The sequence below is a fragment of the Bos mutus genome, chromosome 18 (genome assembly GCF_027580195.1).
Source record: "Bos mutus isolate GX-2022 chromosome 18, NWIPB_WYAK_1.1, whole genome shotgun sequence".
In the NCBI taxonomy this organism is placed as follows: Eukaryota; Metazoa; Chordata; class Mammalia; order Artiodactyla; family Bovidae; genus Bos; species Bos mutus.
The window spans coordinates 20,671,072-20,695,563 of NC_091634.1; the positions used below are offsets into that span (position 1 = coordinate 20,671,072).

Here is a 24,492-nt window from a genome sequence, read left to right on the forward strand (position 1 = left end):
TCCTATTGGACCTCAGGGAGTCAGAAGAGCAGATGTCCCTCTATCTAGAGTCCTAGGGCCTCTACCCAGCCCAGGGCTGTGCTGCTCACAAAGGCCTACACAGCTGCAGCCCGTGGTCAGCACTCCTGTGGCTGCAAGTAACGGGGGTCACTCATTCAGTCTCAAGAAATCAAGTGAGCTCTGTCATTAGGAAGCAGAGACCAGTGGAGGCACCCAGGGCAGGAAGGATGTGTCCCAGAAACTGGGAACACTGTCAGGCCCCACCTTGGCATCTCCTCTCCCTAGGCTTCCCTCTCTCTCCCTCTGCAGACCAGATCTTGCTGCTTCTTCAGGACTGAAGATAGAAACCCATGAGTTCCCAGTCACTGTTCCCAGCACACTGATGGCAGGAGGCTGGCTCTGAGAGCTGCCCTACACTCTCTCCTTTCAAGGGAAAGGTGATTGCGCAGCTGGGGGCAGAGGTCTGCTCTGGCTCCACTGTACAAGGTAAGGGGAGAAAAGCTGACATGGCCCTGAGAATCAGTCTTGGTAACTGTGGTCAGTTCTCAGACATGGCAGGGGTGGGGCAGGGACAGCAGATTCCCTTTTTCTCCCCCAAAAGCTTCAACCATCACCCATCATCCCATCCGACCCTAGGCTGTACAATCAGATGACTTTTCTCCAGTGGGATCAAGCCTGGCCAGGCCTCTACCCACACTGGCCCCAGCACCATGATTCTCTGCAGCTACTTGATGGCTTTGTAAGTTATGAGGCTGCTGCTGCTGCTGCTGCTACTGCTAAGTCACTTTAGTCATGTCCGACTCTGCGAGACCCCATAGACCACAGCCCAAGTGATGAGGAAGGCAATGTAATTGGGAATGAAGAGGAGGGGACTGGATTAAAACTTCAGCCCAGGTGTCTATAGAAACCCTCCCCCAAGGGCCCATATCCCCAGCAGACCTGTCCTGGAGATGCTCGTCAGGTTGTGTGTATTCTGAGACTTCTGGAGTGTGTCAGCCATCCATCTAGGTGTTTGGCTCCTCCAGCCCTCCAGGGCTTTGGAAGAGGTGAGGGCAGAGGCCAAGGCTGGGTGTGTCCAGAAAGACCTGAGGACTGACCTTTTCTTCTCCCTTCTACACACAGTCTTGTCCTAGGCTAGGTTAGCCATGAAAGTTACTCCCATCTAGCAGACAATCTCCAAGCAGGGTGTTCTTGTTCTGGGGTTTTTATCCATCCTTCTCCATGCCTGCATCCTCAGTTGGCCTCCCTGGGCCTCAGATTCTTCATCTGGAAAATGAACATGGTAAGCTTGGGCCCTGGTGGTCATGAGCATCCTGTAAGATGCTTCTAGAAAAGAAATCATGATATGAATGCAACACTTCTGGGAGGCTCAGGATGATACAGGGCCCTTTGGCTTTTGTGTTAGGAAAGCAGGGTGTTCACTGGTAGGTATGGAGTCAGGCACTTGGGATGCAGGATGGAGGAGAGGCTATGAGTGACCTGGTATCCCTTCTCAGACAGTGAAGGGCCAGGCCCTGGGGCAGGGCAGGGCTGTCTGCCTGTCCTGCTGCAGTTCTGCTAGGTTAACTCCCAGCGGGAGCACGCCCTGCCCTGCCCTCTCTTTGTCCCCTTAATCTCTCTGTGTTTCCTCACTGACCCCGAGCATGCACTGACTTGTGACCCTCTTGCTGCTCACAGAATGCGGGCATTCACACGGAGAGAGACAAGCCGGTGATGGGCTCTCGGAATCCTCCCGTCAGCAGGATGGGGAAGGCCGGCCCTCTCTCGGGGAGGCCACAGAGCTGCAGCCTGACCTGTGACTCTGAGCTCTTCCTTAGCAAGGATGACACGTGTCCTAGGGAAGTTGGCCAGAAAGCGGTAGAGAGCAGAGAAGACTGCACATTTGTGGAGTGAATACTCACGGCAACATCTAAAGGCCAGCGTGCATGCAATGGCCAGGGAAATCACATATGGCAGGCAGAACGACAGCCCCCAAAGATATTAGGTCTTGTCTCTGGCCATTTGGGCTGGTATGACAAACTATCATGTAGTGGGTAATTTATAAAAACAGACATTTGTTTCTCATGGTTCTAGAAGCTGGGAGTCCAAGATCAAGATGCCTGCAGGGTGAGGTTCTGGTGAAGGCCTTCCTCCTGGTTCAGAGCCATCGCCTTGCTGTGTCCACACTGACGGAAGGGGCGAGACGGTCTCTCCAGAGCCGGTTTTATGAGGTACTAACCCCACCCTTGAGGATGGAATCCTCATGACTTAAGTTCCTCCCAAAGGCCCCTCCTCCTAATCCCTTCACCCTTGAGTGTTAAGAAACAACATATATGGGAGAATGGCACTGAAACATGTATAATATCATATGTGAAACGAATTGCCAGTCCGGGTTCGATGCACAATACAGGATGCTCAGGGCTGGTGCACTGGGATGACCCAGAGGAATGTTATGGGGAGGGAGGTGGGAGGGGGGTTCAGGATGGGGAACACGTGTAACCCATGGAGGATTCATGTTGATGTATGGCAAAACCAATACAATAGTGTAAAGTAATTAGCCTCCAATTAAAATACATAAACTTATATTAAAAAGATGCAACATATAGATTTGGGGGTGCGGGGGACACATTTGCAGCCTAGCAGGTCATAATCACTGGAACCGTGAATGTCACCCCATGAGGGTATGATTTGCAAATGTGATTAAGTGAAGGACCTTGAGATGGTGTGATAATCTTGGTGGTCCCAAGTGCAATCACATGGGACATTAGGAGAGGCAGTTCAGTTCAGTCATTCAGTCGTGTCCAACTCTTTCCGACCCCATGGACTGCATCACGCCAGGCTTTCCTCTCCATCACCAACTCCTGGAGCTTGCTTAAATTCATGTCCTTCGAGTCAGTGATGCCGTCCAACCATCTCATGCTGTGTCGTCCCCTTCTCCTCCTGCCCTCAATCTTTCCCAGCATCAGGGTCTTTTCCATTGAGTCAATTTTTCGCATCAGGTGGTCAAAGTATTGGAGCTTCAGCATCAGTCCTTCTGATGAATAGTCAGGACTGATTTCCTTTAGTATGGATTGGCTGGATCTCCTTGCAGTCCAAGGGACTCTCAAGAGTCTTCTTCAATACCACAGTTCAAAAGCATCAGTTCTTTGGCGCTCAGCTTTCTTTATGGTCCAACTTGCACATCTGTAGATGACTACTAGAAAAACCATAGCTTTGACTAGATGAACATTAGTCGATACAGTAATGTCTCTTTTTCATACGCTGTCTAAGTTGGTCATTGTTTTTCTTCCAAGGAGCAAGAATCTTTTAATTTCATGGCTGCAGTCACCATCTGCAGTGATTTTGGAGCCCAAGAAAATAAAGTCTGTCACTGTTTCCATTGTTTCCTCGTCTATTTGCCAAGAAGTGATGGGACTGGATGCCATGATCTAGTTTTTTCAGTGGTGAGTTTTAAGCCAGCTTTTTTGCTCTACTCTTCCACTTTCATCAAGAGGCTCTTTAGTTCCTCTTCACTTTCTGCCATAAGGATGGTGTCATCTGCATATCTGAGGTTATTGATATTTATACATCATAAATATATAATATAAGGGTGGTTTCATCTGCATATCTGAGGGCCCCAAGTGCAATCACATGGGACATTCGGAGAGGCAGGCAGAGGGAAATGTGACACACGCAGAGAAGGTGATGCAAAGATGGGACAAAGGTTCAAAGACGCTGACTTGACTGAGGGGATGCAGCCACAAGCCAAAGACTGCCAGCTGACACCAGAAGCTGACGACGTAAGGATATGGATTCTCCCACAGAGCTTCCTGCTGGAAGAAGACCATGGTGACACCCTGATCTGGCCCCTGACTTCATGCTGATTTCAGACCTCTGGCCTCTGGAACTGTGACAGAATAAACGTCTGTTAAAAAAAAAAAAAAGTATGTGGACCATTTAAAAAGTTTTTATTGCTCCTATTTTATGCTTTGGTTTTTTGGCCTTGAGTCATATGGGATCTTAGTTCCCCAGTCAGGGTTCAAACCCACACCCCCTGCATCTGAAGGCAAAGTCTTAACTACTGGACCACCAAGAAAGTCCCAATGTCTGTTATTTAAAATCACCAAGTTTGTGGCAACTTGTTAACAGCAGCTGCAGGAAAACTGATGGGCCACAAAAGGCAGGTCTATTTCACAAGAGATTACAACGGAACCGCTGCTCAGTGTGTTCGCTCCCAGAGTCACTGGGGTCACAGGCAGACCTGCCTAGCTCTCTGGGTCTCTGCCAAGAGTTACCTTCTCTGGGAGAATGTGTGCTCCTAGGGGGCCAAGGCTACATGCTATGCACACTTGTATGCCTCAAACTCAGCACAGTGCTTGCTACTAAAGAAGAGAGATAAAGACTTTTTTTTTTTAGTTATCAGCATAAGTAAGTGGTAATGAAAAGTGAGTTCATAAATGAATAGGGCAAGGTCTGCCCCAAGAATGGCAGGTGTTTGAGAACATCATCTTGTATTATTATTTGTCTCCTTTTGGATAGGCCTCTTCAAATATATACCTTGCCTCCCCAACAAGCCAAAAGGCTCCTGGAGGCAGGGACCTCCTCCCGTGCAGCAGGAACTTGCACAGGGCTTAGCAGGGGCTCAGTGAAGACCCATTGACTGATTGGCTCATGATGGATCGAACTCCTGGATCCAAGTGTTCCTGAACTTGCAGTCCCTTGTCAACATTTCATTTAACCCAGTTTCCACTATCTTTTATGCAAAACTCACATTAACTACAGAATGAAGTGCACAGTCCCAGGCCTGGAAAGGGATGTGAACCATGTACTGAAGCATGTCCAGGTGGAGGATGAATATTTGCCTCTTAAGGACCATCTACTCACTGGCTTAGGGCAGACAGGACTCAGTCCAATTTTAAAATGTGGATTATAACAATGGTCTCAAACTTCAGATTCTGTAACTCTGGGCAAGGCTAAGGAAGCTGCTAAAAGGGTCTGGTTCCAAGGCCACCTATGGAAGACACTGACAAAGAGCCCCTGAAGTAGTAATGATGAAGCTTTTCAGCTTCCCACGGATCTGCAAGTGAACTTGAAAGTGTGCACTCTGCTTCAGCATAGGCATGATTTTTAAAATGCAGGAGAAATAAACAACAATGAACAGTTTGGCTCCGTTTGGGGAGGAGTCCGGCTGGACATCAGGCATGGTCTATTTGCATGTGCGGATGCTCCAGGGCAAAAGCCATCACACGAAAATGCATCACAGAGAAAATTGCAGGAGGCTCTGAGCGAACAGAGGGTGAACACACAGAGAAGTTTTGGTGTAAACATGTCCTTTTTGAGGATTGGAGATTCTTTCTGAAAATCCTGGATTTGCAGCACTTGTTTTGGTAGAAGCAGCTGTCACCAAAGAAGCCGAACGTGGAGCCAACAAAGACTGTCCTTTGAGCTGAGTGCCCTTGTCCTTGAGATGAGGCTTGGGCCCCGCTGGCAGCTTAGCACTGCACGGTTCTGACCACATTTTCTATGAAGAGGACCACCCTCACACTGCCTCTCCTTCTAGGAGAGTTAAACATCTGCCCTGTGTTCCCCCCAACATGCAGACTGCCCCAGCATTCATTTAAGAGCTGCTGTGGTGAATGGCAGAGATGGTGAAGGAAGCAACGAAGAAGCTGGAACTGGGAGCTAGGGGGCTGTTGCAGACCCAGGAAGACTTCCTCCCTACACTAGTTCTCAGCATCCTATGTGTCCAGTGAGGCAACTGGACTCCATCAATAGGGGTACTTAGTCATAGAAGTAGTTGAGAAGCTTTGACGTGGCATATGGACAACTCATGAAAGAGCAGTAGACATCACAATGAGATATCTGCCCATGTTTTATTTACCTTTATTTTAAATCACTCTGATTACAACAAAGACTCATTTTGGTGTCAGGACACCTTAAATATCTTTCTCACATTTTGCTCATTGCTTTCAGCTAAAAAGGAATGGTTTGAGGCTCAGAGCTCTGGGCAAGCAGAAGCATCAGGCTAGCTTTTACTGATGATGTCTTGTTTTCATTTTATTCAAGACAAGTGATTGTGGTCTTACATCTACTGTAATGGTGTAAAAGTTCCTTACGTGTGTGAGGACAAAAAATGGGAGAAGTAGGGCAGATGCACTAGTTAAATATCAATAGAAGTGCAAATATTAGGTGGGGGAGGGGTATCAAGTGCCTGATATCTGCAGACACCTGTCCCTCTCTATCTCTAAGAAACCTTCCAGCACATCCTTCTTTTTGTCTCATAAGAACTAGTCAGTGTTTTCAGCTTGTCTACATTTTGCCCCCAGTTTCCATTCAGAGGCTAGATCGGCAATGACCACAGGCTGCATAGCACAATCATTGCCTTTCTTTTCCTGCTGAAACCCCCAGAAAATATCCTTTCTCTCTTATTTATGCCAGTGACGGCTGCACCATCTTGGATTCCCTTGACACTCATATTTCCATCGAAAGACACATATTTGGGTGTGTGTACTACATCAGAACCCAGCAAAATTTTCCTCCTGCCTGTTTACATTAAAAATACTCATTACGATTCAAATTACTTTCAAATTATGCTCATCTGGATTTCTGTGCTTTATAAAGACTCCCATGCCTATCTCTTTGTGAGGTTATAAGTTAAAATATTTTTATTATGATAGAAACCGTTTTAAAGACTCCACAGACATTTGCTAAACTGTGGATAAGATGGCTTCATGCTGCATAAGCCCTCTCTCCCAGCCCAGATAAAAGGAAGGGAAAGTGAGGACTAGAGGTCTGGGGATTGATGCTGCTTCAAGCGTGAACAGGAGGCTTTGCATATCTGCTCTGGTGGTGCCTGAGTGATAGCTCTGCAATCTGGGTTAACTTCACCCATTACTGGCAGTAGGGAGGGTATCATGTGCTAGCCCTGGCGCCCTCAATAAGAGTACTGGCATTCTCCAACCTTCATCTGAAAATTAAAAATAAAGGAAAATGCATTTTAGTCGCTATAGGAGGGAACTTTTAGCCCTCAGAGTTTCCAGCAAGGAAATGGGCTTGTTTCAAAGGTAGTGAGTCTGAAGACACCACAGGAAGAGTCTCATCAGAAGCTGGATGGCCACTCCTATTGTAGAAGTTCATGCACAACTTCCAGCCCTGGGACCATGTACTTCATCCCTCAGTTTGATGAGTGTTTGCTGCTAAGTCACTTCAGTCGTGTCTGACTCTGTGTGACCCCATAGACGGCAGCCCACCAGGCTCCCCTGTCCCTGGGATCCTCCAGGAAAGAACACTGGAGTGGGTTGCCATTTCCTTCTCCAATGCATGAAAGTGAAAAGTGAAAGTGAAGTCGCTCAGTCGAGTCCGACTCTTCTCGACCCCAAGGACTACAGCCCACCAGGCTCCTCCGTCCATGGGATTTTCCAGGCAAGAGTACTGGAGTGGGGTGCCATTGCTAGTGGCGGGTAAAAGACATCAGCTCAGACTGAACGAGATGCAATGCATTGTAGACACAAAGATGGCAAGGCCAGCACAGCTAGGCCCAGGTGTTTAGATGACACCGTCAGGACGCCCATGTCTCTCACCTTCTCCTTTCTACTTTTCTAAGGCTTCCTTCCCTAGAAAGCAGCCAAGAGGTCTCCAGCTCCCCCAGGCTGACTTTCTACCAGTCAAGCAGTCTGAGCAAGAGAAAGAATCTTTCCCAATCGATCCCAAAAAAGTCTTGAGGTTTTCCTAAGAAAATACTCAGAGATACTCATAAAAATCTATATGTAAGAGCGTTCATTTGTATCTACTTTTGCTGGAAAATAAGTGAAACACCTTAAGTGTCCAGAGATGGAAGCCTGGTTAAATAAACAGTAGCATAACCGAATAGTGGAATACTATGCAACCAGTAAAAATGATTAAACTCATACAAAGTTACTTTTTTTTACAAAATAGAAACAGACTCACAGATCTTGAAATCAAACTAATTGTTACCAAATGTAGGAGGAAGTGGTAAATTAGGGGATTAGGGTTAACATATACACACAACTATATATAAAATAGATAACTAGCTTGGATCTACTATACAGCACAGGGAATTGTACTCAATATTCTAAGTGGGGAAAGGATATGAAAAAGAATGGAGATGTGTGTGTGTGTGTGTGTGTGTGTGTGTGTGTGTATTTGATTCACTTTGATGTACACCTGAAACTAACACAACCTTGTTTAAGTCAACTATACTCCAACAAAAACTATTTTAAAAATAAATAAAAGTAGCTTGGAAGAAAAGAAATAAATAGTAGTATATCCAAATAATGGAATGTATGAAACAAGTAAAAGTGTGCTTTCAGAGAGTAATAATGATGATAATAAGATATTCTTGATGTATAGGTAAGCAAGATATGGAAATGAATACACAATAAGGTTGTGGGCTTGTTCCACAATATTTATTCATAGAAAACTAGATGCAGGGCATCTCCCGGTGGTCCACGGGTGGGATTCAGTGCCTTCACTGTTGGATCCCCAGGTTCAAATTCTGGTCAGGGAACTAAGCTCCTATAGAGCTCTGCAGCATGGCCAAATTGGAAAAACACAAAAAACTAGATGCCAATGCACTGGTGTATTTTCTGGGAGTGAAGAGATTACAATTATATTATTTAAAATTTGTTCTAAGTTATCTGTTATGAATATATATTATTTTATGCAGTTAGAAAAAGGTAAACAAATACTATTTAGAAACCTAGATAAGTATACTAGTGGTAAGAACCTGTCTGCCAATGCAGGAGACATAAGACATGGGTTCACAGAACTGAAAGAGACACGTGTACCCCACTGTGCATCGCAGCACTGTTTATACTAGCCAGGACATGGAAGCAACCTAGATGTCCATCAGCAGACGAATGGATACGAAAGCTGTGGTACATACACGCAATGGAATATTACTCAGCCATTAAAAAGAATACATTTGAATCAGTTCTAATGAGGTGGATGAAACTGAAGCCTATTATACAGAGTGAAGCAAGCCAGAAGGAAAAACACCAATACAGTATACTAACGCACATATATGGAATTTAGAAAGATGGTAACGATAACCTTGTATGTGAGATAGCGAAAGAGACACAGATGTATGGAACAGTCTTTTGGACTCTGTGAGAGAGGGCAAGGGTGGGATTGTTTGGGAGAATGGCATTGAAACATGTAAATTATCATATGTAAAACGAATTGCCAGTCCAGGTTCGATGCATGACACAGGGTGCTCGGGGCTGGTGCACTGGGATGACCCAGAGGGATGGGATGGGGACAGGGGTGGGAGGGGGATTCAGGATGGGGGACACAGGTACACCCATGGCGGATTCATGTCAATGTATGGCAAAACCAATACAATATTGTAAAATAAAAGAAAGAAATAAATAAATCTAAAAAAAAAAAAAGAGAGAGAGACGTGGGTGTTCAGTCCCTGGGTCAGGAAGATCCCCTAGAGGAGGAAATGACAACCCACTCCAGTATTCTTGTCTAGAAAATTTTATGGACAGAGGAGCCTGGCAGACTACAGTCCAGAGTGTCACACAGAGTCCAACAGAAGTGAATCGACTTAGCATGCATGCACACACATGCAGATAGTTATACAATGACTGACAAGAGGACTCTCGACTTGGGGCAGCAGAAAGACCCAAAGAAACTGTTCATTTTCTGATCTTAACTGGATTGATTCTTATGGAAGAAATCATCCACTGTGGAGGAGGCAGGATGCTGCTTGCTTCTCTGATGACACACCCAGTGGAACTGGAGCAATGGGCCAGCCAGGAACCTGCAGATGAACTCTGGCCCAGCCCGGCCTTCCAGCCACGAGATCTAAATTCAGCCTCGCAGTTACTCACACCCAGGAGACAGCACACAAAGCCATGGTCAGAGGCCCCTGAAATGTGATCATTCCAAATATTTAATGAGATTCTCTCTCTCTCTCTGTCATACACACACACACAGACGTGCGCATGCACGCATACACACACAAGCTATATTGTTAAACCAGACTATATGTTTGATATAGTTTTATGTCACAGACAATTCAGAATCTCGCAGGTCTCCTGGATGTGTGTTCAACATCTGGACTTCCTAGTAAAAGCTGTGTCACCTCTCTGGTATGCATTATGCACATTAGTGGCCCATGGAGCCCTCGAGGCGATGGGCACACTGCAGGGTGAGCCCTAGCACTAATGCCCCAACTACAGCCAGAACGCCGCAGCCAGGAGCAAGCCCCTTGGTTGCCAGTTGCCAGCCTGAGGTTACTAATCCTGTCCCCTGCCCTCTGTTTCCAGGAGCTTGACAATTCTGAGACCCACTCCAACACCATACCTTTCCAAACCAGGCCTCCCGGGGCCTGAATCATTGACTTTTCATGGCTGTACATGTTCCAGATAGTTCCTGATCCATCCTCCCCGTTTATGAGGTCACTTGAGAAGGGGTTCTAGGGAAATGTGAATTGTGGCCACACATTTAGGGGCTGCGAGGCCAAGACTTGGTAGGAAAGGCAAGAGAGAAAACTGCAAATAAGGAATAAGGGACAAATGCATTCACTTATTCACTGAAAGCCTGATATAAATATACTAGCTGCTCTGAACACAGGGCTGTGCAAGGGACACAGGCCTTCATTACAAGCCACAGAGGGTGACATGGAGATAACTGTGAGCTCATATGAGGGTGCATCCTGTTCAGGAAAAATAGCAGATGCTATTAAAAAAAAAAACACCCCATGAATGAATGAATGAATGAATGAGTAAGACTTACAGCAGAGTGGTCTGGCCTAGTTTGGGGGCAGGGAAGAGCCATTCAAGCTGAGACCTAAAAAAAGGATGGGCAGGAACTGATCCAGGAAAGACAGAGGTCCCCAGAAGGAGAGAGAACAAACACCCAGGAAGGAGGGAGAAGAGGTCCTGAGTCTTTGGTACCCAGCACACACAGGGATTTTAGGTCTGGTAGGGATAATTCTGGTTGTTTCTCCAGGAACAGTAAGAAGTGGTGTTTTAACCACATCTGAGCAGCTCAGTGGTAAAGAATCTGCCTGCCAGTGCAGGAGACCCAGGAGAGGTGGGTTCAATCCCTGGGTCAGGCAGATCTCCTGGAGGAAGAAATGGCAACCCACTCCAGTATTCTTGCTTGAAAGCTCCCATGGACAGAGGGGCCTGGCGGGCTACAGTCCACTGGGTTGCATGGAGTTGAACACGACTGATCACACATGCACACACAGGACTTCCTGTGTGGCCCAGCCACAAGCCCCAGCCTTCACTCCCAAGCAGGCCAGTTGAGTAGCATCAGTTCTGAGTGGACGTGTTAAGAGAACACCAGCCTGAGAGAACTGGGGATCCATGGGCAGGAGGTCGTTGGGCCACAGCCACGGACATAGTGGGAGGAACTGGGAGCTTTTAGATGGAGAGACTCGTCTCTGTGCTGTGCAGTTCAAGCGTTTCATGGCAGACAGAGGATGAGCAGAGTGAGTCTGGAGACACTCTTGAGAGCTCTGATCCACAGCTTCCCAACCAAGGAGGCAAACTGTGAGCTGTGGAAGAAAAACCTGGCCATGGTGAGCACCGCCCATGGGAGCTGGTCTCAGAAGGCCGCACAGTCGAGGCCTTGACTGTACCCAGAGCCTGGACACATTGAGGAAGCTATGGAGGGGCTTCTGCACGAGGACCCTGTGGTCCCCCAGAGGTGCTTAGAGTTCTCAAGAAGAACTTACATCCAGTCCTTATCTTCATATCATTCCTCCCTCTCTGTCTTGGGCCAAGAGGAGTGTCTGTGATGACTCTCTCTGTTGCAATGGTGATAAATCCAGGCAGAAAAAAAAAGCATCTAATTGGGTTGGGCATGAGTCAGTGAGAAGTCTAAGTGTGGTCTAGCCAGGGACATAAACTCTGGCCGGACATGCGGCAAATGCATGCCCACTGGCAGCCCTAACATCACACCGTCCTCTCAGCAACTGGCCAGAAAAGCAGCTTCTCAGCCCTGGAAATTCAGGCACAAGTTCTGCATTAAACTCTCAGTTGCCCAGACTGGGCCACGGAACCATCCAACACCAGCCTCAGGGGACCGGCTGGAGGCAGTTCACTGACTCAGCCTGGACCACAAGATTTCCCTGGAACTGGGGCCTATCGAGGGGAAGGGGGCAGCGTTTTCTAATCACACCCAAACCTCATGTATTGCTGTCAGTGGAAGAAGGAGGGAAAAGAGCTGGGCCACCAAACCCGACAGTTGTCTTCTCCAATATGGAAGGACATCCACTCATGGGCTCCTGGGCCCCACCCCACTTCCTCCAGCCTCTGCTTCAGCCCCAGACAGCCTCCTACAGGAAGTGCTGGTGGACGCCCAGAGGGGAGCACGTCATCCCATTTACACACTTTATATCATGCTTAGAAAAACCCACCTGTGATATCAAGTAACCTAAATGTCCATCGACAGATGAATGGATAAGGATGATATGGTATAAAAGGGAACAAAACTGGGTCATTTGTAGTGATGTGGATGAACCTAGAATCTGTCATATAGAGTGCAGTAAGTCAAAAAGAGGAAAACAAGTATCGTATATTAACACATACATACGGAATCTAGAAAATGCTACTGATGAACCTGTTTGCAAGGCAGGAATAGAGACACAGATATAGAGAACAGACTTGTGCACCCAAGAGGGGAAGGAGAGGGTGGGATGGACCAAGAAGGTAGCACTGACACATATTCACTGCTATCTGTGAAATAGCTAGCTGGTGGGAACCTGCTGTATCACACAGGTGCTCAGTGCTCTGTGACAACACAGAGGGGTAGGATGATGGGCGGAGGCTCAAGAGGGAAGGGATATATATGTATTATATGTGTAAGTACAGCTGATTCACGTTGTGGTATAGCAGACACTAACACAACATTCTAAAGCAATTGTACTCCAATGAAAAACAATTAACAATTGATTTAAAAAAAGAAAAACCCACCTGTGAAGTTAAGGTTGAATTCTTTATTCGCCATGCTCATGTTTGCTGTTAAAAGAGCCCCCTCCCATGCCCAGCCCAGTATTGCTGCTCTGAGAAAGAACACCTTCCTTTTGACTTCAATTATGCTTCCAGACTCGTCAGCACCAACCACAGAGGTTCTGTCCTGAGTAAGAAGGAATCTGAGTTTGGGGTTTTCCCTGTACTTTTCCTCCTGATTCTCTAAGACATTTTTCACAAAACATAGTATTTTTCTCTTTGGGGCAAAAAAAAAAAAAAGAAATTATACTTCTGCCTTTTCTCCCTTCTTATAGAAATATTTATGATCTCTCTACTAAATAATGTATTTGAGGATGACTGTACATAGTGTATAGGCATAAAATAGGATGCAAGATCTTAAATTATGTAGACATAATTAGACTGCAAATCCTCTTCCACAGCCCCACGTTTAGGTTTCAGCACTGAAGGTATTTGTTTCTTCCTTAGGTGAATCAATATAGGTACCACTGTCCCGAAGATTCAAATTCATTATTGTGGAGTGTTTGGATTTCTTAAAAGCTTTTCTCTCATGCATGCACACAGAAAGTTAACGGTTTTCTTTCATTTCTGAATGTGTAAGAAGATGTTCATGGACTTTAGAGGCAGCAGGCACGTGTGTGCCGAGCTTCCCCTTCTCACCACGGCTCCTCTGGGTGAGGCATCAGACTGGATACCCAGTAAGGCAGCCGGTCAGGGAGGGTGACCTGGAGAGGGGGCAGCAGCTCTGACGTGCTCTGAGCAAACCTTCAGGACTTCCTTTCCACGTGTCCTTCCATCACTGGTACTCCTCTTCCAGGAAGGCGAGCTGCCTCCTGCCCCTGACGGCCCACTCTGCCTCCAGCCCCTAGAAAGCCTGGCCAGTTAGTGCCATATGACTAATTCAGATTCATTGTCATGGATCAAATCGCAACAACATATTTCCAGTTGCCAGTCTCTGTTTTCCAATTGTCCCTCTGTTATCCGTCTAAGTAAACATTTGTTCTGCTTATCGTTTCTGAGCAAAGACATGAATCACTCGCCCAGAAGAAACCACAGCAGCAGCTGTTGCCTATTAGGAATCGACATTTGGGAACAGGGCCCACTAAACGGAACTGCAGACTCAGGTCTGCTTTTGGTTTGTCCCCATCCTAGAAAAGGAAGCCCAGGGCACTCTGGAGGACTAGCGGCCATGTCAACCTACCTTGGTGGTAGGCCCTAGGAGCAACCGGAAGCCCCTGGCTCAGAGCTGCTCAGTAGCCTTCCTTCTACTGACTTGCCAGGTCACCTAAAATCCCACACATAGTGTTGCCGTTTGGCAGCTATTTCCATAAAGTTTGTGGGATAGTGCGAGTTGTTGCCTGAGGTGTCTACACGTGGGCTGGTTTGCTGCCATTGAAATCATATTGCAGAGACCTCTGGTAGATCCTGGCTTCTAGGGGAGGATGGCAGGGAACCTTAAGATGAGGAGCTCTTGGCGTTTAGGGGTTTGTCTGGTTTTGCAGCAACTTACATGGGAAACATATTTTGTAATAGGCTTGGTGCTGGGCATTTCTAAAAGCTTTACATAGGTGATTTAATCCTTAAAACCCAACCAGCTGGCAGAAAGGGTGACATAATCAAAGCAGGCAACAGACAAAGAAATGGAAGTTTCGGATCAGAGAAGGTTTCAAGCCTGGGCTGAATTTGGACGAGCAGGTTATGTGGGGAGAGGGAGGAAATGACTTTTATAAGTGTGGGTAAGATGGGGATGCTCAGCTATAATTCTAATGGACAAGTTTAAAACTTAGCAGAGTTGCAGGTACAACATCTGAGGAAGTCCCAAGCCCCTCTCAGGGCTCAGGGTCGAAACTGGACACCCCTCCCGAGGGGAAAGGGCAGTGACTTCATCAGATGATTCCTTAAGCACTCAATCCCATGAGTCTTCTGCAGTACCTAGCAGGAATCTGCATACCCCAGTGCTCAATAAGTGCATAGTAGCGGGGATAGGAATAAGTTTAAAGATGGTCTCCATCATCACAATTTAAAAATTTTACTCAAAAAAAGACAAGGAAGGGAATGAAAAGATAAGCTACCAACTGGGGGAAAATTTTTCAAATCACCTATTCAATACAACAAAGAGCTTGCACCTTTAATATACAAAGAACTCTCAAAACTCAACGATAAAACAAACAACTCAATTAAAAAACAGACATACACTTCAAGGGACACTTTACCAAAACGATGTAAGGATGATGAAGAAGCGCATGAAAAGTGTTCAACATAATTAGTCATTAGGGAAATAGAACTTAAAACCATAATGAGATACCACTATATACCTATTAAAATGACTAACAACAGCAACAACAAAAGTACTATCAATACCAAGTTCTGGCTAGGTCTAGCAACAGGAACGCTCGTGCATTGCTGGTGGGAAGAAGAGTGGCGGAGTAAGTCTAGAAAAGGGTTTGGTCATTTCCTGTAAATGTACATTCACCCTGTAACCCACACAATCCTACTCCTGGGTACCTTCCCAAGTGAAATAAATATCTGTCTTCACACCAAACCCTGTGTACAAATGTTTGTAGCAGCACGATTCATAATTGCCAAAACAGAAAACAGCCCAAATGTCCTTTGAGGGGAGATGGATAATTGCTCTGCGGTATATCCCTACGATGGGACATCACTCAGCAACAAAGAGAAACAAAGACTGATGTATGCAATAATTTGGATGAATCAAAAAGTCATTGTGCCAAATGAAAAACCAGTTTCGAGAGGTTACATACATATGCTCTGATTCCACCTGTATGACATTTTTGAAGAGGTACGTTGTGGAGAACAGACCAAAGCTTACTAGGGGTCTGGGGTAAGGGGTGGGTGTGTCCAAAAAGGGGGAAACATGATGGAGTGGGGTTTTGTGGGGCCGGAGGGTGATGGAACTCTTTTGTATCCTGACTATAGTAGAGGGTACAGGAATCTACACCTGTGTTAAAATGCCTAGAACTTGTATTACATAAGGAAAAGTTTACCTCCTGACCTGCCTCTGCTCGTTGAGAGAAGAGGGAACTGGGGGTCTGTGTTTAACAGCAGACTTGCTCTAAATCTCACTGTTTTGCGTTTGATATTCACTCTAGCTTTTCAACGCCCATCTTTCAGATAATTGGGGAGGGGGTCATAGGTTCTTGAATGGGGGCCAAACTGCCTCCCTCGAAGGTGACCTCATGCCACGTGTGGTGTCTCCTAAGCCATGTGTGGTGTGCCCTGAGCTACTGGGGGTTCCGCCTGGCAGATCGATCCCAGTGTTGCTGCAGACAAGCCTCTCCCATCCACGTTCCACCCTTTTCAGTATCAGGTTATAGACACCGAGTTTGTGTTTCTGCTTGGCATTCTTGCCCTCTCATTTATTTGCCATGGTTTTGTTTTGTTCTCTGTTTGTGGGATGGTTAGAAGAGAAGGCAGAAGAAACTTCTTTCACCTGCCAGCTTAATCCAGACGTCATAACTACATCGTCAGAAGGCTCCTAGGCATTGTGCATCAGTGAAAGGAGGGATTAAACCAAGAAAGAAAAGACAGAAGCTCCAGGAAGCAGGGTATCCAATGTCTGAAAGAGGGGAAGGGAGTTCCCAGGTTGGCAGTGATTAAGAGCTCCAGACAATAGCTGTGATGACACTCAAGTACAGACCAGACCATACCATCAGAGGACTCAGCAGACGCCTCCAACAGCAAGAGACCATCTGATACATTCGACCTTGTGAAAAGTCATACGGAGAGGTTGTAGGGGTGGCTTAATCGTATGTACCAAGAAAATCAAGCAGGACTTCCCCGGCAGTCTAGCGGTTAAGAATCCAGCCTTCCAATGCAGGGGATGTGGGTTCGATCCCTGGGCAGGGAACTAAGATCCCACATGCTGTAGGGAAACTGAGCATCACAACTACTGAGGCTGAGCTCTCTAGAGCCTGTGCTCTGCAATAGGAGGAGTCCACACACCACAATGAGAAAAACCCTGTGTGCCTCAAGACCCAGCACAGCATCCCCCAAAAAAGAACAGAAACAATCAAAGTATCCTGCTATACTACCTAACTCAACAGTGAACAATATTTATATAATAAACAATGAATGCTAATTTAATAGAACCTTGTGAAATAATTGTTGTGAAGCAGTGGGGTGGGGGGTGAGGTGAGTAAGAAGGTCAAGGTCACACCACAAGTCAAAACAGGGAGCTGGGACTTTTAGGTGCCTTCATACTTGTCATTGTGTGCCCAGAGAAGCACTGTCTATTAGGGTGCAGTCAGGGTTTGTGGGGGGTGCAGAGTCCACCACAAGAGAACCAGTAGCATCCGTGTCTGTCTTCCCCCATCAAAGGGGAAACTGCTTTCAATACCTCTGTGGTCCTGCCACCAGCAGAGGGTGGAGGATGGCGAGGCCCCTGCCCCAGGACTCTGGGTCCTCAGTTAGAAACCAGAAATGAGCAGTCGGCTCTGCTCCCAAGCTTATTGTGTTCAGATGGCCCCAGCCCAGTCACACTTGCCAGTGCCCAGCTGGGAACTGGGACCACAAAGACCACATCTGAATTTCAGCTGATACTCAGAAGCCTCCATTAGGACCCTCAGCTCAGAAACATGATGAAATCCCCTTCCTTATAGCCTCTGGAGAAAGCAGGGTAAGACTGCTGTTCTCATCAAGCATCTGAGACTGGGAGAACTTATCTCCTGAAGCCCAGATAACAGGTTGAGGGACCAGCCTGGAGAAGGGACGTGGGAGACTGATGCCCTACATATCAGGCTCAGTGTTCCCTGCTTTCAGGAACTAAAGAGGTATATTAGGTCAGAGAGAAGTTATAGACCTCTGATCCTATTCCACCTGTGACAGCAGAAGTTATTAGATATTTAGGGACCATTTACTTGTGTTCCCCTTCTGAGGATCATTGGCATTCATCTCATCTTGTTGTTTGCTTCAAGTCCTATTTGTGAGCCTTTAGTTGTGGTGTTCCTCTGCCAGTAGTGCCTTCCCCCAATCTGACTCTTTCCCACTTTTCTAGAAAAGGGTTTAGATGGTAAAGTCACAGGGCCAGGAGCCTGTAGCCTAGGGGAACTTCAGAATTGAAAGCCTATAACCCTATAACCCACCTCCTCTTCTGAGACACCCACTATTGTTTCAGAATTGTGTAACTGAGTCTTTTTAATGGGACTATAAACTCTCTGAGAACAAGAATTGTATTACGGTCAGCCAAGCTGTGTAACAAACAGGCCCAACAGGCAAAATTTCTACACAGTTGGATGTTTATTTCCTGCTCAAGTGGCAGTCTTTGAAGTGTTACTCAGGGACCCAGCCTCCCTCTAGTTTGCGGCTTCACTTTTCCCTGGCTCCTCATCGTCATCTGTGTCCAGCTGATGGAAGCTGCCAAGAATGGAGGAGTGTTTCCAGGGGCTTTTTGTGAGTTAGGCCTGGCGCTAGAACACATCCCTTCTGCTCACGTTCCATCTGAGGAAACTGAGATGACCACATCAACCTACAAGGGAGAATGAGACATGCAGTCTACCTGGGTGCCCAGCAAGGGTGTGGCCTCAGTAGACCAGCTCTTCTGCATTTCCCAACCCCCTTCCATGCTGCCTTCCCCTCCAGAGCCCAACACAGAGAGGGACCTTCAGAGGAAGTTCCAGAGAACTTGGTGAGGTTGGCCTGAGGCTGCCAGTGCTCTGTAGAGAGAAGAAGCTACTCATGTCAGGGATGAGCTCTACCTGAGGCGTCCTCACACAGGTCCCTGTGAAGCCCCTCAGGTTGTGGGCCCTGCAGCAGCTGCGGTTGCATCAGAACACGGGCTGAAGGCTGGTCTTGACATCCACAGAAACCTCATCCTAGTCTCTTCCCACGGAGGTGACCTCTGTGCAGAAATCCATGCCATGTACCAGGCAGATGGGCCTCAGGAACCCCTTGAGCTGCCACTGTGTGAGGAAACTTGGGTCTTTGGTCATGGCCTGGGCAATGTGGAAGGTGAGGATGCCCTTGAAGAGAGTGGTTTCAGTGGAGCGGCAGCAACAAGAGACAGACTAAGGGCTTAAGGAAAGAATACAGGTAAATGCGCTGGAAGTTCATTTTCACAATTAATTAGAAAAAACAGGGCTGAAAGTGTGTGTCACAACACACACACTCATAAACACACATGTGCACGCACAAATATGCCTGGACCAAGTACCCCTCTCCAGAATGCCTGCTTTCCACTATTGCTATCTCAGCCCCATCTTTCCCCTTTTTCATTCCCCGCAAGAAGCAGTTGGCTTGGGATTCAGGTACCTCAGTGTTGCAAAGTGACTGCAGGCTGTGCAGTGAAGAAAGACTCCTTTTCAGATGCCCTACCTTCAAAATAGATCTTCAGCCCCACCGTAGCGAGTACTATGGGCTAAGTGACCACTGTGTCCTGCTGGGACCAGGGTCCCTGCCTACTCACTGACCCCCTGACCTCACCTTTGCCCACCTAACTTCATCATCCACATAGCTGCCCTTGTGATCTTCCAAAATCATCAAAGTGATGGTTTACACCTTCCATTGGCTTCCACATCCCCACCTCTCTATTCTCTTCTCCTGCTCCATATTCTTCACAGCAATTCATTCTACCTTTAATCATATTTATTTTTATTCATTTCACTTGGCTATTTTCTCTTTCCCTGGAAGCTGAGGTCTGTAAGAGTTGGCCTTTGTCCTCTCCACTTCTGTGCCGCAGCACCTTAGGCATGCTGGTATTTTATCAAAGACATGCAGTTTCCTTAAGCCTCAGTTTCCTCAGCTAACAAAGGGGAACGATAAATTCTGTGTGCTTCACCTCATCCGGGATTGTGGAGATTAAATGAGAAGGCAGAGCAGACCCTGAGGTCTGCAGCATCAGCGATGCCGCTGGATCCTGGTTAAGCCTGCTGCCTGAGAATTCTAATTCTGCAGGGTGCTTTCCTGTCATCACAAGCCCCTTCTGAGGTCAAACCATGACGTCTTCACCAGAAACAATAGGCCCAGCGCTCCTCCCAGTTGAGAAACCTGGGACTCTATTGAAAATAAATTAGTAATGCCTCACTCTCATTGAAAAAAAAGTCTCAGGGAGATTTACAATTTTCTTTTTTCTAAGTGTACAGAACAACATAAATCAAAAGGAGCAATGGTCTACCTTGCGTTTTGACTACTTTGACCCTCTTCAACCTCTGCCAATTTTTATCTCATTTTTGTTTAACTTTATACATCAGAGTTTAATTTGAGAACTGGTCAAGAAGGCAGTGATGTATAGGTTACATCAAGTGCAGCTGAAATTACCCTGTCCCCGGGGACTTCGGACTGAAGGGAGGGTCCCTGTCCTCTTTCAGGGAGTAGAAGAGGAATGGTAGACTTTGCCCCTTGAACCCAGCCCCCCTCCACCCAGCTGGCTTCGGCACTGCCTCTTGTTTATTGATCCGGCCAGGTTTGAGGCGCTCGCAAGATTGCATCCATGCAGGGCTCAGGCTGCCCAGCTCGGTCCCAGGCTCAAATCACCAGCCACGGGGGACAATATCATTTTAGGAACCAGAGAAGGAGTTCTATCAGCATTGATTTTTCCTCTTCTTTAAAGTGTTATCTTCTCTAGGAAAGTGTGCCCAGCTGGTAGTGTAGTCTGGCCAAAGAGAATGCTGGCCTTGCTTCCCTGAATGTCCAGAGTGGGGCCTCACATCCCACAGATTACTCGGTAAGAATTGATGCTTGAATGAATGAATGAGTTGTGTTCTGCTTCCTCTTTACGACTGGTGTTCTAGCAGCCTCATAATAGGGTTTCTCTGGTGGCTCAGATAGTAAAGAATCTGCCTAAATGCGGGAGACCTGGGTTCAATCGCGGGTTGGGAAGATGCCCTGAAGAAGAGAATGGCAACCCACTCCGGTATTCTTGCCTGGAGAATTCCATGGACAGAGGAGCCTGGCGGGCTACAGTCCATAGGGTCACAAAAGAGTCAGACACAACTGAGCAACCTACACAAACACAAATGGATGAATTGGGTCACTGGCTTAAGAACTGGTGAGTGGCTATTGGTCCTGGAAATTTCCTTACAGATGCTCGGGACTAGGGAGATCTTGAGATTGTCTCATCTGCCTCTCCTCTGTCACATCAATGTTCAGCAAGACAACCTGGCTGGGGGCTGGACAACTTCTACTAAACACCCCGAGGGACAAGCCACACAAGCAGTGACCCAAGGGTTAGCATTTTTTTTTTTTTAATGTACATCTCCTTCACAGCCCTTATCACAGTTTGAAATTACAGACTTCCATAACTATTTGAGTAAAGTCTGTCTCCCCACTAGACCCTAAGAACACTGAAAAGTTCTGTAATTAATTCGCAAGAAAAGTCTGTCTGCTCACCTGTATTTCCAGGGCCGGGCACAGGGCTTAACATCTGGGAAGTGCTCAATAAATGTTTCTGAATGAATGAGTCCAAAACAAACCGGGCTGGGGAGATACTGTGGTGTATCATTAGCAAGGCAGAAAAGAGGTAAAAATGCCCAGGTAAGGTAGTCATATTACATGTGACCACCTGACCTACTGCCAACACAAAAGGCCAGTAAGGGGTATGAGGGAGGCATATGGTCGCTGGATTTGGGGACTAAGTTAAGATGCCAAGGACAGCAAGTTTCTCTGGAAGACTCCTTGTCTGGACCTGCACTGCCCCATCCAGTAGCTATTAGCTACTTGTGTGGCCACTGAGCACTTGAAACGTGGCTGATCTGAACTGAAATGTGTTGTAAATACAATACATACACCAGCTTTCAAAGGTTTACATGAAAAAAGAATACAAAAATCTATTACTAATCATTTTATATTGATTACATGTTGAAATGATACTTTGGGGGCTATGATTAGTTAAATAAAATATCTAATTGAATGAAGCTCACCTATTTATTTTGCTTCTTTTTAAATGGGGCTATAACAAAATGAACTGAGAAGGGCGTGGGTGCATAGTGGCAGAGCTGGAGGAGGGGGTGGGAACCAGTGCGAAATGGAGTGCATTGTGAGAAAATCACTTGTTTATTTAAATATTGTACTTATTAAAAAAAGAATCTGGATAAGAAATATGGGTATTTATAGTAATAATCAAAAAGGGGAAAGGCAATATATAAATTATATTTAAAAAAGGAAATTATTATAAGACACTTGGACAAAAAATTTACATCTTTAAAATATCTGGACTTCAACCTCAGAATGAGCATATCTTTTAAAAGCTCTTGGAAAACACTTCCTTACTCTCTTTGTCTCCTTTCTTTATAAGTCATCTTTAAGTCCCTTTGGGAAACTTCTTATAAATGAGGATTTGCCTCTCAAGGGATTCCTCTGGTTAGGAAAGTGTTTTATTAAAAAATATATGTTTGCCGCAGAATGCTGAGCGATATAATTAGCTGGTCCCTTCTGTTTTATTTTAAAAGGCTGTATGGCCAAGTTCTAATTAAACATATTCTCAGGACATTTGAAATGTGAAGGTGCCTCAGAACTGGGCACTAAAATAAAGGAAGTGAAGGCTTGGGGGATGCAAGCTGGAATGCAGGCACTCTGGCCACAGTGTACCTGGCATTTAGCCTCATTTCTGTTCCTGAGCACACAGCTACCATGACCCATAAGCCCATCCCAGTTTACCATTGCTGGGACCCTGCCCTGAACCTGGGAGACAAAGAGTCCTGGGCTGGGATTCTGGGGTTCTGGGTGTGTGATAGGTCATCATGTCCAAAGTGAGAGCTTTTAAGGTCCCCACTAGCCCTGACATTCTGATTGTACATCTGGATATGTTTCTCTAGCTAGTTCTTGCCACATAGCATAGCAACATTCCAAATGCCCATACTTCATTTACTTTGTGAATCCAGGAATAAAATACAAGACCATGGACGGCTCATCCAAGAGAGGCAGTGCCACACCCTCATTTGCAAAATGAGAAGAGTGGTGCTCACCTATTCCCTCTTGAAAGTATTTCTTCTTGGAAATACTCTGTCTGCAAACAGCAGATGGGCTGGGAGCCCAGAGGAGGTGAGTTTAGAACAACCTCTTCTAAATTCTCCCACCTTGGCATCTGAGTAGTAACCTCACTCTTTGCAAAGCATTTACCCATCCATTAAACCCTCTTCAGAAGCAAACAGAACTCTCAGTCTTTGCTGCTGGGGACACAAAATGATAACATCCACTTTGGAAAACAGTTTGGCAGCTTCTTATAAAGTTACACATACTCTTACCATGTGTGTGCATGCGTGTGTGTGTGTGTGTGTGTGTGTGCGCGCTCAGTCATGTCTGATTCTTTATGACCCCATGGACTGTGGCCTGCCAGGCTCCTCTGTCCTTGGAATTTTTCCAGGCAAGAATACTGCCATGGATTGTCATTTCCTTCTCCAGGGGATCTTCCCAACCCAGGGATCGAACCCGAGTCTCCTGCGTCTTCTGCCTTGGCAGGCAGATTCTTTTACCACTGTGCCACCTAGGAAACTGGGACTCTTACCATAAAACCCAGAAATCCCACTCCTAAGCACTGGGATGCAAGAGAAATGAAGACTTATGTTCATACAAAACCTGTATGTCCAAGTATAGGAGCTTTATTCACAGTCACCCTAAACTGGGGACAACCTAATTAATTGTCCTTCAACAGATGCGTGAATAAGCAAACTGTGATCCATTTACACCAGCTGTTGAAAAACTCAACAACATGGATAAATCTCAAACGCAGAGTGAAAGAAGCCAAACCCCAAAGGTAACCTACTGTATAACCCCATTTAGTACATCTTGGAGAAGGCAAAAGGGTGGGGTGAAGGACAGACCAGTGGTTCCTGGCACGGGCAGTGGCAATGAGGGGTAGGAGGATACTTTGACTATGAAAGAGCAGCACAAAGGAGAGTCTGGGGTGATGTGCCTGTGTGCCAAGTCTCTCCAGTCGTACCTACTCTGTGCGACCCCATGGACTGCAGCCCGCCAGGCTTCTCTGTCCATGAGATTCTCTGGGCAAGAATACCTGAGAGGGCTGCCCCACCTCCTGGGATCTTCCTCACCCAGGGACTGAACCCACGTTTCTTACATCTCCTGCATTGGCAGGTGGGTTCTTTACCACCAGTGCCACCTGGGAAGCCTGTTTGGAGCGATGGGACTTCTCCAAATTTTGATTGTGGTGGTGGTTATCTAACTCCATGAATCTGTCGAAACTCAGAGAACTATACACTAAATGAGAGAATTTACTCTATGTAAATTCGAAAACAAAAATTTAAAACCCCGGCAGGCTTGGCAGTGAATGTGTGGCTGCTTGAGGTTGCCCCCCCTCATTCATTTTATCCTATAAGGGATTAAGTCTATCAAGGTATGGTGTTCCCTGGGGATGGTTACTGTCCAAAGTGGCCTCTGAAAACTGAAGGGAAGGATGTAGATTACACGGGCCAGTGACAAAGTTTTTTTTTTTTTTAATTATCTTTCCTATTGGATGCGGACAAAGAGGCAAGCAGATTTAATTACCACTTGTGACCACTCTTGAAGTCAAACAAAATACCTTGAGGATGAGATGATGCTGAGAACACAGAGTTAAGAGAGGGGAGAGAAAACTAGGTTCCTGTTTGTATAATTGAGC

General features: G+C 46.3%; 1 long non-coding RNA gene across 3 annotated transcripts in view; it reads right to left on the reverse strand.

Annotated features, from left to right (window-relative positions):
- Positions 1–1,837: 1,837 nt before the first annotated feature.
- The window catches only part of LOC138991812 (uncharacterized), a 34,073-nt gene continuing 11,418 nt past the window's right edge, over positions 1,838–24,492 (reverse strand). The window contains exons 2-3 of one of the 3 annotated variants that reach the window (XR_011467700.1): positions 18,641–18,956; positions 1,838–3,865 (exon numbers count right to left, since the gene is read on the reverse strand). This is a non-coding gene — a long non-coding RNA (uncharacterized lncRNA). Of the gene's footprint in view, positions 3,884–18,261; positions 18,412–18,640; positions 18,957–24,492 lie in introns of those variants that run through there. The other 2 variants (XR_011467699.1, XR_011467701.1) reach the window with 2 other exon arrangements.